Source organism: Aegilops tauschii, chromosome 4 (assembly GCF_002575655.3).
Source record: "Aegilops tauschii subsp. strangulata cultivar AL8/78 chromosome 4, Aet v6.0, whole genome shotgun sequence".
Classification (NCBI taxonomy): Eukaryota; Viridiplantae; Streptophyta; class Magnoliopsida; order Poales; family Poaceae; genus Aegilops; species Aegilops tauschii.
Window position 1 is genome coordinate 443,508,015 of NC_053038.3, and position 12,795 is coordinate 443,520,809.

Here is a 12,795-nt window from a genome sequence, read left to right on the forward strand (position 1 = left end):
ATCAAGCGAGGGTTCAAATTGAAACACAAGCCCGCCCGCAAGCCTCGTCTACCATCTCGGCTTGCTGGGCCTGAATGGGCTCTAGAGCATCTACAGTCGGGCACCCTAAAGCCCCCTCATATGCCCGGGCGAACAGCTCGGTCAGTGATCGATCATAAAAAAGCAATCCAGACGGGCGCCTCAAACGGGTCTCAAACCCCCGGGCTGACTGGCACCCCAGCCCAAATGTACGGCGGATATGGCGGCATCGGAACGCATCCGCCACGTTGGATTGACGATGGGGTCCCACACGGAATCGCCCCAAAACCCGGCGGTCCGGTGGACGTCTCCTCCGGTGAGTGGTGTGAACGCCGCATGGCGCCGCTCCGGCTCGCCGCCTAAGGCCAAACCCGGCTATTTAAGCCGGTCAGTGTCCCACAACCCTAGCCACATCCACCTTCTTCCTCTCCGCCACCAGCCTGAGCCCATCCACCTCTCTCCTGCTCCGCCGCTCTTCCCAGACCCTCAGGCTTCGCCATGGTTAGGTCAAAGAAAACCACGTATGCTCACGCAGGAGCGCCGGTTCCAGATTGAGCAGGAGATTCGGGCAAGGCGCAGGTTTAGCAATATGAGCATCAAGTGATTCAAGAAGTGGTACTGGTTTATCAAAGATAGTAGAATCATCATCATGAGTATTATCAATAGCAGAAGCAGTGTCTATTACTTGTGACATATCTGATTGAATAGCAGGTGGTGGTGTCACAAGTTGACTTAAAACAGTAGGTGACTCAAGTGTAGACCGAGTTGGTAGTTCCTTAACTCCCCTCCTCTTAGAGGGCATGATGTTGGTCTTAGAGTCTCTCAGATTCTTCATAGTGAATATAAATTGCAGTAGATATTTAACTCCCAAGTGAACTTAATAAATAGAGTTATGCTCCCCATTAACGGCGTCAGGAAATAGTCTTGATGACCCACAAGTATAGGGGATTGCAACAGTCTTCGAGGGTAGTATTTCACCCAATTTATTGATTCGTCACAACAGGAGCCAAAGAATATTTATAAGCCTTAGCAGTTGAGTTGTCAATTCAACCACATCTGAGAAGCAAACTCTTGCAGCAAATTATTTGTAGCACAGTAATTTGATAGCAATAGTCATAGCAATAGTAATATTAACTGTTTTCGTAACAAGTGTAACAGCAGCAACAGTAGTACTAACTTAGCAAAAACAATATGAGTAAAGCGTAGGCACGGAGTAGCGATGGGTATTTGGATGACATTCATCATGTTACAGTCACAACCTAGAGTGATACACAATAGCTTCAATTCATCAATGATATGTAGGCATGTATTCCGTATATAGTCATACATGCTTACAGTAAGAACTTGCATGCCATCTTTTATCCTACCTTCCCATGGCAGCGGGGTCCTCATTGAAATCTAATGGTAATTAAGGCGCTCCTTTTAATAGAAAACCAGAGCAAAGCATTAACACATAGTGAATACATGAACTCCTCAAATTACAGTCGTTCCTTGAGAGTATCCCAATTATTGTCACCTTGGGGTCTATAGTTCAGAAAAATAACAGGTGCATATAACTTGCAGATAAGATCAAGAAATCAAATATATCCGTGAAAACATAATAGGTTCAGATCTGGAATCACGACACTCGGACCATAGTGACAAGCATTAAGCATAGCAAAGTCATAGAAATATCAATCTCAGAACATAGTGGATACTAAGTGTGACGCCCCGACTTAATCGTGCACTAATCATACACGCAAATGCGCACGATCAAGATTAGAGACTCACAGGAAGATATCACAACACAACTCTAGACACAAATTAAAATAATGCAAGCTTTATAATACAAGCCAGGGGTCTCGAGGGCTCGAATACAAACGAGTCAGCGGAAGCAACAATATCTGAGTACACACATAAGATAAACAGTGTGCCTTAAGAAGGCTAGCAAAAACAACAACATCGATCGGAAAGGCAAGGCCTCCTGCCTGGGAGCCTCCTAACTACTCCTGGTCGCCAGCGGCCTCTACGTAGTAGTAGGCACCCTCAGGGTAGTAGTAGTCGTCGGTGGTGTCAGCTGGCTCCTAGGATCCGTCATCTGATCGCAGCAATTGGGTATAGGGGAAAAGAGGTAGCAAAGCAACTGCGAGTACTCATCCAAAGTACTCGCAAGACTTACATCAGATCTATGCTAAGTATGCATCAGTATCAAAGGAATGGGGCTATATCTTTGGACTGAACCGTAGAAATGCCAGAAGAGAAGGGAAAACCTAGCCTATCAAAGACTAGCATCTTGAAGCATCTTGCAGCATTATAAGAGTGCAGATTAGCATATTATAAGTAGCAAGTATATTGTAGTAACGCCCAAAGATTCTTCCTCGACTCCCTGCGAGAAAGAAATCCTGGAGCCATCATATCCATCTCATGTCTCCAGTATCCAGTTCTAGTTGTATAGATCGGAATACAACTCCGAGCGTCTGTTACCGTGGACACACTATTCGAATAGATTAACTTCACTGCAGGGGTGCACCAACTTACCCAACACACTCGATTAACTCCGGCCGGACACACTTTCCTGGGTCATGCCCGACCTCGGCTGATCGACATGCCGTAGTCCTACCTAGGCTCAACAGAGAGGCCAGCACGCCAGTCTACATCCTAAGCGCTCAGGGGTCTTGGGCCCATCGCCCTTTGTACTCCTGCCCGTTGCGTGGACGGCCGGGATCAGTCCTGGCTACCTCTTTATACAAAGCAGGTGCTTACGCGGACCACCCGGGCGCGTGCCGCTCAATCGCCGATGTCCGAAGAGCTTTCGCAGAATCGTACGACGCCGAGTGCCCATACTTATTCCCGCGTGGTGGTTAGTGCGAAAATGCTAGAGGCCTACTCAGATCACATATCCAAACCCATTAGTGTCTTGGGACCGCGCAGAGATGATCAATGATCCACGATCTGTGGTCCCGTCGCCCCGCCTCATGGACTACAACAAGGGCTAAGAATGCCCGACCATGCCACGTAGTTATCCCTCCGGTACCCTCCAGGTCAACCCGATTCCACATCACTCGCGGGCACCCTCGTGGTCAACCCAACTTCTCATTTCTCTCGCGGGTACCCCTTGGGGCCGAACCGACTTCATCATAGTTCTGGGGTAAAGTCAAAGTAACCGTGTGTCCATAACACCAAGGGGGAATCCGAGGAATCACCCTCGATGGATTCCACTTGATGTAACCGTCAAGGTGAACTTGGAGAATCACCCTCGAGGGTTCACACTTGAGGTGTTGCACGACAGAGTCGTTATTGGGAGTGGTGAAGGCGGAATCACCTTCCGTAGACCACGACCGATTAGCTACAGTAAGAGATCTCATCAGAAGTGCTATACGAGGTATCACCCTCGACACTCGGTAGTAGCCCTGCAGAGTCGTACAACTAAGGGGGTGTGAGGTGATGTGTCGGGCTCTGGACGCCGATCACATTGATCGATTCATCGATCATAAAGCGGGGGCAACAGGGACAATGTGAGGGGTCACTGGTGGATCACCAACCAACCTATACTAAGCACATAGGATAAGCAGGTAGGTAAGAATAGCAAGTTACAAAATCAGGCTATGCATGAGAATAGGATCAATCAAATACAATAACAAATTCTAATGCAAGCATGAGAGAGAAGGAAATGGGAGATATAGGAATGATGAAGGGGGTTTTGCTTGCCTGGAAGCTCTGATGCAAGTGGCTGAACATCAGGGGCATAGTCGTACTCTGGAGCAGCTCCAGTCTCGGTGTCTACCGGAGAGAAGAAGGGGAAGAAACAATAAATACAAAGAAAACACATGCATCACGATGCATGACATGGCAATATGCAGTGCGAGGGGTGACATAACGCAGTACTACACGTTATAGACGAAGGAAGAAAACGTCTGGGAATGTTTTTCCGGTGTTTGGCAGTTTTTGAACAGATGAATCAGAGGGGAAGGATCCATGTTCATTGCTACTTCTTGAGCTTGCGTTGGTTTTTCCCTTGAAGAGGAAAGGGTGATGCAGCACAGTAGATATAAGTATTTACCTCAGTTAAGAACCAAGGTATCAATCCAGTAGGAGAAACGCGCAAGTCCCCAATAGATTTACCTACACAAACAATCAAACACTTGCACCCAACGCGATAAAGGGGTTGTCAATCCCTTCACGGTTACTTGCAAAGGTGAGATCTGATAGAGATAGATAAACTAAACAAAAGATAAAATGCTTTTGGTTTATAGATCTGAAAATAAAAGATTGCAAAATAGTAGATCGGAAACTAATATGATGGAAAATAGAACCGGGGGCCATAGGTTTCACTAGAAGCTTCTCTCATGAAGGCAAATAATACGGTGGGTGAACAAATTACTGTCGAGCAATTGATAGAAAAGCGCAAAGTTATGATGATATCCAAGGTAATGATTATGCAATATAGGCATCACGTCTGTGTCAAGTAGACTGACTCCTGCCTGCATCTACCACTATTACTCCACACATCGACCGCTATCCAGCATGCATCTAGAGTATTAATTTCATAAAGAACGGAGTAACGCCTTAAGTAAGATAACATGATGTAGAGGAATTAACTCAAGCAATATGATGAAAACCCATCTTTTTATCCTTGATGGCAACAATGCAATACGTGTCTTGCTACCCCTACTTTGTCACTGGGTGAAATCACGCAATATTGAACCCAAAGCTAAGCACCTTTCCCGTTGCAAGAAATACCAATCTAGTTGGCCAAACCAAACCGATAATTTGAAGAGAAATACAAAGATACCAAATCATGCATATAAGAATTCAGAGACGATTCAAATAATATTCATAGATAAGTTGATAATAAATCCACAATTCATCGGATCTCGACAAACACACCGCAAAAGAAGATTACATCGGATAGATCTCCAAGAACCTCGAGGAGAACATGGTATTGAGAATCAAAGAGAGAGAAGAAGCCATCTAGCTACTAGCTATGGACTTGTAGGTCTGAGGTAAAATACTCACGCTTCATCGGAAGGGCAATAGAGTGATGTAGATGCCCTCCATGATCGAATCCCCCTCCGGCAGGATGCCGGAAAAGGGCCCAAGATGGGATCTCAGGGAACAGAAGGTTGCGGAGGTGGAAAAGTATTTTCGTGGATGCTTATGAGGGTTTGGGAATATATGTGAATATACAGGAGTAAGATCTAGGTCAGGGGGTCACCGAGGGGCCCACAAGGTAGGGGAGAGGGCGCGCCCTACCCCCTGGGCGTGCCCTCCACCCTTGCCGCTGCCTCGTGGCTCTTATGACTTGAACTCCAAGTCTCCTGGGTGTCTTCTGCTCCAAGAAAAATCATCGTGAAGTTTTATTCCATTTGGACTCCGTTTAGTATTCCTTTTCTATGAAGCTCAAAAACAAGGAAAAAACAAAAACTGGCACTGGGCTCTAGGTTAATAGGTTAGCCCCAAAAATAATATAAAATAGCATATTAATGCATATAAAACATCCAAAACAGATAATATAATAGCATGGAACAATAAAAAAATTATAGATACATTGGAGACGTATCATTCATCATGCCAGAGGCATGTGACAGCTGAGTGGATAGCATATTCGGATTCGTTATATTTTTCTAAGCAACTTTAATATATAAATTATTTTCATCTGACTTATACATTATTTTATATGACTTTTCAAAGATTTAAAATTTTTCTAAAATTATTATTAATTCAAAAAATAATTCATCTGCATTACATCGACATGACGTTAGTAGTCAACCCAGCTGGTCCAGGTCAAACCTGACCGCTGGGTCCCACATGTCACTGACACAAGGAATTAACAAAGTTAATTTTTAACTATTAAAGTTAATTAGCCACTAGGGCCCACATGTCAGTGACTAATTAAATTAACTAATTAATTTAATTAGTTTTAGTTAAATTAAGGGGGCACACACGTCAGTGGCTGGGGCCGCCTAGTCAGCACAGTTGACTGGTCTGTCAACTGGGGCCGCCTAGTCAGCACAGTTGACTGGTCTGTCAACTGGGCCCCTGGGGCCCACTAGTTAGTGACCCAGGGGTGGCCCCATGCCAGCCACATCGGCGGGCGGCGCCGGAGCTGCGCCGGCGACCAAAAGCGCGGCGAGGAGGCTCGGTGCTCGCCGGAAATCCGCCATAGAGGGCCTTTTTGCGTGTGGTTAGGGGCGTTCGGACGCGGGCGTCTAGCCACGCTGAACCATGGTGGTTGCCGGGCCGGGGCGACCGGAAACGACGACGGTGAGATCCATGGCGGACGCCAGAGCTCGGGCCTCGACGGACCCGAGCACAGGGAGCACGGGGAGGCGCGTGGATGGGCTCCGCGGGGACCCGGCATTCGCGCGGGTCCAACGGAGTAAACGACGGAGGCGGAGGTGACCTAAAATGACGGCAACGGCGACCGGGGGGGGGGGGGGACCGCCGGAATTCTGGCGAGCATGGGCGGGGCACCGTGGGGCACGACAAGTCGGTCAGCGAGCACGGGCGGCCCCGTGGCGAAGCACTAAGCGCGGCCGCGTGCTTAGGGGCGAGCCGTAGCGGCTGTGGCCACGGTGGTGAGGCAAGCGGCGGCGACGAGAATCGGCAATGGTGGCGAGGCAGGCTGCAATGATGTAGCAAGGGGAGGACGAGGGGGGTGGACGGAGCGGTGCTCACCTAGTGGCGGAAGGAGGCCGGCGAGAGGCTTAGGAGCAGCAGGGGGCAGTGAAGCAACGGCGGCGTCATGGTGGCCGAAGGTGGAAGAAGGGGATCAATCCAGCGATGGTGAGGTTCCACGCTCCCGCTCGTGGGCGTGGACGACGTAGTCGGCGGCAGCGGAGCTCCAAGACACGCAGTCAGGGCGTGGGGGTGACAGCGGGCGCATGGACGACGGCGGCCATGGCGAGGCAGCGCTCGGTGAGGACGGAGGAGGTGACGTAGAGCGAGGGAGAGCGGGGGGAGTGGATCTAGGGGAGGCGAGGGGGCCGAGGGGGGTCGCGGGGAGGCGTCCTTATCCCTTCCCATCGGCGTGGTAGCATGGGGTGGCGCACCCGGTCCGGCGGGGATGCGCTTGGTTGCACCCAATCGGAGGAGCAGTGGAGGGAGGGAGAAGCAGGAGACCGGGGGAGTGGGCTGGGTTGTGCACTATAGTAGTGCACAGTGTAGCCTTCTCCTTTTTCTTTTTCTTCTTTCTTTTGTTTTTCTTTTATTTATTTCTGTTTCCTTTTTATTTTCAAAAGTAATTTAGTTTTATAAAATATAAAACTTGCACCTAATTTAGCATTGTAATTTAGGCCACTGCCACAAAAAGTTTGGCCTTTATTTAAAAAGGTTTGGGATTTTTATAATTTTAAAAGCAATTAAATTATTGTTTTTCTCTCTGTTTTAAATGTTTTAGGGCACTTAACCATTTTATAATATGTTGGTTTCACCGTGACAAATATCCAGGGATTATTTGCAACACTACGAACATTTTAGTTTTCATGTTTATGAATTTCTTTATTTCACTTATAATTTGAATTTGATTTCAAAGTGGAATTTGAAATGAGATATGGATCTAAGGTGATCAAGGCTAGTTAACCAAGATATCTTAGCTTAATGATGATGATCAATGTAGCTCATTACATAGGGGTGTTACAACTCTCCTCCTCTAAAAGAAATTCTCATCCCGAGAATTAAGAGGTAGAACGGAAAAGATCGGGGTGTTCTGCACGAAGGTTATCCTCACGTTCCCAAGTGGCTTCATCTTCAGTATGATTTGACCACTACACTTTGAGGAACTTGGTAACCTTCTGACGGGTTCGACGTTCAGCTTCTTCAAGAATGCGGATCAGATGCTCTTTGTAAGTGAGATCATCTTGCACTTCGATCAATTTAGGATCCACTTCACGGTGCGGGTCCTTGAAGCAACGACGGAGTTGCGACACATGGAAGACGTCATGGATGTGAGAGAACTGAGGTGGCTATTCCAGTTGATAAGCCACAAGTCCACAATGGCGAGAATGCGGAAAGGACCAATGTAGCGAGGAGCTAACTTGCCCTTGACTCCGAACCGATGAGTGCCTATCAAAGGGGTGGCACACATATAAGCTTGCTCACCAGGTTGATTCGTAGAACCCCAGTGTTTACGGTCATAGTTGCTCTTCTGGCGGGACTGGGCCGCCTTGAGATTATCTTGGACAATGCGGACTTGCTCTTCGGCTTGTTGGATAATGTCTGGACCAATGAGCGGCCGTTCCCCCAGTTTCTGACCAATTCAGAGGGGTTCGACACTTACGTCGATAAAGTACCTCAAAGGGTGCCATCTTCAAGCTAGCCTGATGGCTGTTATTGTACGAGAATTCAGCATAAGTAAGAGATTCTTTCCATTTCTTGCCAAAGGAGATAACACAAGCACGCAACATATCTTCAATAATTTGATTGACTCGCTCGACTTGACCTTGGGACTGGGGGTGATAAGCAGTGCTCCAGGTTATATGAGTTTCCATTGCCTCTTGGAAACTATCCCAGAACTTAGAAGTGAAAATACTGGCACGGTCTGAACTGATCTTTGGAATGCCGTGGAGTGTCACAGTTCTAGAGATATACAAGTTTGCTAATTGACTAGCAGTGATTGTCTCCTTGACTGGCATAAAGTGGGCAACTTTGGAGAATTGGTCGATGACGACAAATATAGCATCGTTACCCTTTTGTGACTTGAGAAGGGCAGTGACGAAGTCCATTTGAATCTTATCCCATTTCCATTCAGGAATAGGAAGTGGTTGCAGAAGTCCAGCTAGTTTCTGATGTTCTGCTTTGACGCGACGACAAATGTCACATTCTTAAATATACCGAGCAATGTCTTGCTTCATCTTAGACCACCAGTATTTCTGACGAATGTCTAGATACATCTTGGTACTTCCCGGATGAATAGAGAGAGGTGTGTCATGTGCTTCTTTCATCACCTTCTCTGTCATAAGTTCGAATCGGGGGACCATAATGCGATCTCTCAAGTACAAGGTTCCATCTTCAGCAAGCGAGAATCTCTGTCTTTCTCTAAAGCATGATCCCGTTTCATTTGATCAACTTCAACATCTTTGGCTTGCGCAGACTTAATAGCTTTCAGAAGAGTTGGTTCCAGAACAATGTTATTCAGAGAACCCTGTGGAACAAGGTGAAGGTTCAACTTGCGAAGCTCTTCATGAAGGCGGGGTTGAGCTTTATGAACCATGTGATTGTTGCAATAAGACTTACGGCTCAGGGCATCGGCCATGACATTAGCCTTGCCAGGGGTATAAGATATGCCGCAGTCATAGTCTATAATTGAAGGAAATATGCCCTAGAGGCAATAATAAAGTTATTATTTATTTCCTTATTTCATGATAAATGTTTATTATTGATGCTAGAATTCTATTAACCGGAAACTTAGTACATGTGTGAATACATAGACAAAAAGAGTGTCACTAGTATGCCTCGACTTGACTAGCTCGTTGAATCAAAGATGGTTAAGTTTCCTAGCCATAGACATGAGTTGTCATTTGATTAACAGGATCACATCATTAGAGAATGATGTGATTGACTTGACCCATTCCGTTAGCTTAGCACTTGATCGTTTAGTATGTTGCTATTGCTTTCTTCATGACTTATACATGTTCCTATGACTATGAGATTATGCAACTCCCAAATACCGGAGGAACACTTTGTGTGCTACCAAACGTCACAACGTAACTGGGTGATCATAAAGGGGCTCTACAGGTGTCTCTGATGGTACTTGTTGAGTTGGCATAGATCGAGATTAGGATTTGTCACTCCGATTGTCGGAGAGGTATCTCTGGGCCCTCTCGGTAATGCACATCACTATAAGCCTTGCAAGCAATGTGACTAATGAGTTAGTTGCGGGATGATGCATTACGGAACGAGTAAAGAGCCTTGCCGGTAACGTGATTGAACTAGGTATTGACAAAGGGAACAACGTATGTTGTTATGCGGTTTGACCGATAACAATCTTCGTAGAATATGTAGGAGCCAATATGAGCATCCAGGTTCCGCTATTGGTTATTGATCGGAGACGTGTCTTGGTCATGTCTACATAGTTCTCGAACCCGTAGGGTCCGCACGCTTAAAGTTCTATGACGATCGGTATTATGAGTTTATATGTTTTGATGTACTGAAGGTAGTTCGGAGTCCCGGATATGATCACGGACATGACGAGGAGTCTAGAAATGGTCGAGACGTAAAGATCGATATATTGGACGACTATGTTTGGACACCGGAAGTGTTTCGGGAGGTTTCGGACATTTACCGCAGTACCGCGGGGTTACCGAAACCCCCCGGGGAGTGTAATGGGCCTATTGGGCCTTAGTGGAGAAGAGGAGGGGCGGCCAGGGCAGGCCGCGCGCCCCCTCCCCCTCTAGTCCGAATTGAACAAGGAGGGGGGGGGCGGCACCCCCCTTTCCTTCCCCTCTCTCTCCTCCTTCCCCCTTCTCCTACTCCTACTAGGAAAGGAGGAGTCCTACTCCCGGTGGGAGTAGGACTCCCCCCTTGGCGCGCCCTCCTCCTGGCCGGCCGCCTCCCCCTAGCTCCTTTATATACGGGGGCAGGGGGCACCCCAAGACACAACAATTGGTCATTGATCTCTTAGCCGTGTGCGGTGCCCCCTCCACCATAATCCACCTCGGTCATATCATAGCGGTGCTTAGGCGAAGCCCTGCGTCGGTAACTTCATCAACATCGTCATCACGCCGTCGTGCTGATGAAACTCTCCCTCGAGCTCAACTGGATCGTGAGTTCGCGGGACGTCACCGAGCTGAACGTGTGCTGAACACAGAGGTGCCGTACGTTCGGTACTGAGGATCGGTCGATCGTGAAGACGTACGACTACATCATCCGCGTTGTCATAATGCTTCCGCTTATGGTCTATGAGGGTACGTGGACGACACTCTCCCCTCTCATTGCTATGCATCACCATGATCTTGCGTGTGCGTAGGTTTTTTTTTTGAAATTACTACGTTCCCCAACAGTGGCATCCGAGCCAGGTATATGCGTAGATGTTATATGCACGAGTAGAACACAAGTGAGTTCTGAGCGATACAAGTCATACTGCTTACCAGCATGTCATACTTTGGTTCGGCAGTATTGTTGGATGAAGCGGCCCGGACCGACGTTACACGTACGCTTACGCGAGACTGGTTCTACCGACGTGCTTTTCACACAAGTGGTTGGCGGGTGTTAGTTTCTCCAACTTTAGTTGAACCGAGTGTGACTACGCCCGATTCTTGTTGAAGGTTAAAACAACACTAACTTGACGAAATATCGCTGTGGTTTTGATGCGTAGGTAAGAACGGTTCTTGCTCAGCCCGTAGCAGCCACATAAAACTTGCAACAACAAAGTAGAGGACGTCTAACTTGTTTTTGCAGGGCATGTTGTGATGTGATATGGTCAAGGCATGATGCTATATTTTATTATATGAGATGATCATGTTTTGTAACAGAGTTATCGGCAACTGGCAGGAGCCATATGGTTGTCGCTTTATTGTATGCAATGCAATCGCCCTGTAATTGCTTTACTTTATCACTAAGCGGTAGCGATAGTCGTAGAAGCAATAGTTGGCGAAACGACAACGATGCTACGATGGAGATCAAGGTGTCGCGCCGGTGACGATGGTGATCATGACGGTGCTTTGGAGATGGAGATCAAAGGCACAAGATGATGATGGCCATATCATATCACTTATATTGATTTCATGTGATGTTTATCCTTTATGCATCTTATTCTGCTTTGATTGACGGTAGCATTATAAGATGATCTCTCACTAAATTTCAAGGTAAAACCCCGAGTATGCACCGTTGCCAAAGTTCGTCGTGCCGAGACACCATGTGATGATCGGGTGTGATAAGCTCAACGTTTATCTACAACGGGTGTAAGACAGTTTTGCACACGCAGAATACTCGGGTTAAACTTGATGAGCCTAGCATATGTAGATATGGCCTCGGAACACTGAGACTGAAAGGTCGAGCGTGAATCATATAGTAGATATGGTCAACATAGTGATGTTCACCATTGAAAACTACTCCATCTCACGTGATGATCGGACATGGTTTAGTTGATTTGGATCACGTGATCACTTAGATGTTAGAGGGATGTCTATCTAAGTGGGAGTTCTTAAGTAATATGATTAATTGAACTTTAATTTATCATGAACTTAGTCCTGATAGTATTTGCATATCTATGTTGTAGATCAATAGCTCGTGTTTAGCTCCCCTGTTTTATTTTTGATATGTTCCTAGAGAAAACTAAGTTGAAAGATGTTAGTAGCAATGATGCGGATTGGATCCGTGATCTGAGGATTATCCTCATTGCTGCACATAAGAATTATGTCCTTGATGCACCGCTAGGTGATAGACCAATTGCAGGAGCAGATGCAAACATTATGAACGTTTGGCAAGCTCGATATGATGACTACTTGATAGTTTAGTGCACCATTCTTTACGGCTTAGAACCGGGACTTCAAAAATGTTTTGAACACCACGGAGCATATAAGATGTTCCAAGAGTTGAAATTGGTATTTCATACTCATGCCCTTGTCGAGAGGTATGAGACCTCTGACAGTACTTTTCCTACAAGATGGAGGAGAATAGCTTAACCAGTGAGCATGTGCTCAGATTGTCTGGGTACTACAATTGCTTGAATCAAGTGGGAGTTAATCTTCCAGATAAGATAGTAATTGACAAAGTTCTCTAGTCACTATCTCCAAGTTACTAGAACTTCATGATGAACTATAATATGCAAGGGATGACGAAAGTAATTCCCGAGCTCTT